Genomic DNA, 4,240 nt, shown 5'->3' with positions numbered 1-4,240 from the left:
CCGGCGCAGAGCCGTCCTCCCCGCGCGCCACCCAGGGCGCCCCCGGCCCGCAGGAATCCCCGCCGCGGGTGCGGGCGGGTGTGTTTGGGTGGCTACCCGAAAGCACGAGGGGAGTCTGGGAAAACGGCGGCGGGGGTGGCGAGCTCGGGAAGACGCAGGAGTGAGGGTGGGGGGCGGCGGGGGGGGCACTGCGGCTACGGGGCCCTGAGTGGGAGGGCCCAGGGAGGAGGGGGCGCGGGAGCTGGGCTAGATCTTACCTAACAGGTAAGATCGACCCCTCGAGAGAGAGGGTGACTTCTGGTCAAGCCTTTTTCTTCCAGAAAATATAAAAGCTAGACTTCAGTTTCAGGGTGATAGGCCACAGTGAGGAAATCTGTATTTTTAGAAGGTCTTCTAAGGGACTTCTGGGCCAGCCTCCCACCTTGGAATCCCTGAAACCACTGCAGGGAGAGGTACCTCGAAGGAACAGAGGGACGCCCAAGGGCATATACCAAGGGGATTCTGGTCACTCCAGAAAGAGAAGAGGCATCCGGATGGAGTGTTCGATGCCCGGTGGGGTGAGCTGCTGACTAATTAGGGAGAAAATGTAAATATCACGGCCTCCCCCTACCTCCTTCCTAGTGAGGGGGCGGGGACTCACAGGGGTGAAGGTTGGGCAAGAAAATGAGATGCCCTTTATGATATTCCGAAATCTGTGTTTAAAAAAAAAAAGATGTTAGGGACCTCCAGAGGGTTCACAAGGCCAAAAGGCTACCGTGTAAATATTGGCTTAAGTGTTTGTTTCACGCACAGTATCCACACCCATTGAACCACCTCATACAATTTTTACCCTTGACCACAAGGATAACCGGGAGAAAACAAGGATCGCGCCAGCTCTACGCTACGGGAAAATGGGTACTTCATGCGCAGAACAGGTCAGCATCCCGGATCTACTTGGATAGAGTCTTAACAGTTACCTTGGGGTCTCCGTCTCACCACATGCAAACGCTCCCCAAAGTTGTTTTTTTAAGCTGACCTATGAACGAGCAGTTTGTCCCTTGCGTGCCCAGCTGGCATGAAGAACCCTACGAAGATGACGTTTGTCATTCAGGGTAATGCTGTCTTAATTATCCACCCCATTCCTGGCCAGTTTGGGGTTTCCGCCCCCTCTCCGAGCCGGAGACCCTCCTCTGCCTCCAGCTCGCAGGCACTGCAGGATGCTGGCGGGGAAACGCTGCAGTGCAAGCGCTGGGCATGCTCAATGGCCGGGCCGGCTGGGCCGCGGCTGAGCGCGCCTGGGCCTAGAGCTGGGGTGAGGGGCGGGGGCTGTTTCTTGGGGAAGCCTGCTGATTGGTAGGGCTGCCTGTCTCTCAAGTCTTCTATTGCAGGAGGGGAGGTGGGGACAGAGGGTGAGGGTACCAAGGTAGGTTGCGAAGCGTAGTGAAATAAAAAGAGAGAGAGAACCAAAGGCTCCATTCAGTGGCGGGTGCTATGTGAGTTAGGGGGAGACCCCACATCTGCGGAAGCCTACGAGCTTCTCATTTCTCCTCTTACCTTCAGGTTCCCAGCCATCATGCAGGCTCATCTAAACCTGGTTAATCTATAATTTGTGGACACACTGTTGAATTTAAAGCCCGCCCTTCTCTCCCTCTGACAGCTTGGTGGTGAGGGCACACGTGCCCACTACAGCAAGGCTATAAATAGCAGATATTTGGAGCTGGTAATGAGGCTGTAACGGAAGGGACCGAGATTGTGGGGGCATAGCTTGCTTTATCGGGAGCAGAGAAGGGGGATGTGGAGTAGGGGAGACTGAAGTTCACAGTAAAGTGTTATTGTGTGGGCTTTTACCCTTGGCGGGGGGGAAAAAAGTAAGAGGAAAGGGTTATTGGTTAGTAACGTAATCTAAGGCCAGAGGGCTTCTTACAGGTTTGTTGGGTAGCAGAGGTGGGACTGGAGGGTATTTCTTATTTTGTAGGAAAATAATCCAAATCCATAGACTTTTAATTTTCAAATGATCCTCTTCCTTTCCCCACCGCCCCCCCCAAGAGGCTAAATAAAGGAAATGTGCCTTTGTGGAAAACAAAATACTCTTTCCTATAAGGAGGAGAAAGCAGGAAGATCAATTTAATTTGCAAATAAATATTCTACAATAACCGTCACAGAAAGACTTAGAGTTTAATCATATGAAATAAATTATTATATAATAATATAAAAGCTTTTTTAAAAATGTCTTAGTGGGAAATTATTTCTGCCTTAAAAATTGAATTTCAGTGGCTAGAACATTCTGTAAAAATCATGACATAAGCTAGATTGCTGTGACAAATTCCTTTCAGGCCAGTGGGTTTCAGGTGGAAGGTTATTACTGATCTTGGGATGTTATTACCATTTCTTCCTACTTGCTGATGTTTTACTACCAACGTTAAAACTGGTTAACATTTATTATAGTTATACTATAGTAAGTTCATTTGATCTTCACATTTTTTTTTTATTAATGGGTTGAGACTACTCTGGAAATGCACATTTGGTTCATACAAGATACAGAATAGAAAGAGATGCTTTTGTGGAATCTAAGTAAAGTAATTTGGAGCAGGTACAAGTATTATTTTGTCACCCTACTTGCTAAATTAGTCTCGTGGCATACTGTAATAACACTATGAAAAATTCAGCCCTAGCTGAAAAGTCAGAGAAACCAAAAAGCAAACCTATCACAAAATATGTTGCTCAATGCTGCCATCTATAGGATAGTTAGAGATGATTTGTGTAGTAGAAGAGAGTGCATTTTTAAACTAAGAGCTAAAACAGTTCATCAAAACAAGGGAGCTGTTGTGTTGATATTCACAACTGCACTTATGATTCTGGGAGCTAAAACTACACATGTCACGGATGCACCATTAGGCAATATGTCTACACTTAGCTTTGAAATGAAAACATTGGTCTATGTGTAGTGCTATCAGGGACATCATAAAAACTTCATAAATTATTACCTGTATCCCTAAAGTGATCTGTAACTATAAACTTATTTTGGTTATGAATTAATCTGCTATAAATTAAACATTTTATATATTGTCAACATAGAGAAGTATAAGTCACGGTCAGAAATAACAGAATTAGACTTGAATTGGCTGAAGCTACAACGAACTATTGACAATTAGAAAGCATTTAGCATTTCCTATATCAGAGTGTGTTCTGCTTAAGAGAAATAGCTCACGGGGGTACCTGGGGGGCTTAGTCGGTTATGCGTCTGACTTCGGCTCAGGTCATGATCTCACGGGTTTATGGGTTTGAGGCCCGTGGCGGGCTCTGTGCTGACAGCCCAGAGCCTGGAGCCTGCTTCAGATTCTGTGTCTCCTTCTATCTCTGCATCTCCCCCATTCACACTGTCTCTCTCTATCTTTTTCTCTTTCTCTCTCCCTCTCTCAAAAGTAAATAAGCATTAAAAAATTTTTAAAGAGAGAAATAGCTCACAACTGGAGAAGCAGTTTAAATAGTCATCTATAAAATTTTGGCAATTTAGAATGATACTTGAAGGAAAATAAAAACTTGCAGATTTTCTCATTTTAATATCCAGTTTTAAGATAGCTTAATAGTAACAAATATTTGAATACCTCGTCTTCAAGGCAGTATAAATATATTAAAGAGACAGCTTCTTACAGGTTTGATGGGACAATAAGAGATACAAGATAAAGTTGAATGTTACCTAAAGTCTTATGTACATAGGTTAAATGTCGAGTAAGGGGTATTAGTGCAGGTGGAGATCATGGTAGATGAAATATCTAAAGAAATCTTCGTGGAAGAGAGAAGCCTTAAGCTTGAATTTGAAGGGTGGCAATCACTCAGATAAGTGATAGGCATTTTTTTTTCCATTCAGGTACTATGGGGCACCTCCTTTGTCAGGCATTAAGCTGGGCACTGAGCATTTAGATTCCGAGGATAGGATCCTGCCCACAGGAACCTTACAGTGAAGTTGGGGGACAAATTAATACAATTACAGAGCACTGTGATCTCGTGAAAAAGTAGGCACAGGGCCAACGAGGTCTTATAACAGCCTACTGCCCTCTGATTTAAAAGTTGTCAATCACAAATTATATGATTCTGGAGCCTGGAGATGCCCCTCCCCTTACTAACCTCGTTCTCATAATTAAAATCTCTCATCCTTTCAGATTAAAAAGAAATGTGAGGTAGGGAATTTGAAAGTGAGCTGGAAAGTCACATTTGGCTGGAGAATCTGCAAGATCAATGCCTCTCAAATCTGAGAATGTTG

This window comes from Suricata suricatta, chromosome 3 (genome assembly GCF_006229205.1).
Source record: "Suricata suricatta isolate VVHF042 chromosome 3, meerkat_22Aug2017_6uvM2_HiC, whole genome shotgun sequence".
Classification (NCBI taxonomy): domain Eukaryota; kingdom Metazoa; phylum Chordata; class Mammalia; order Carnivora; family Herpestidae; genus Suricata; species Suricata suricatta.
Note: the sequence above shows the minus strand (reverse complement) of the source record.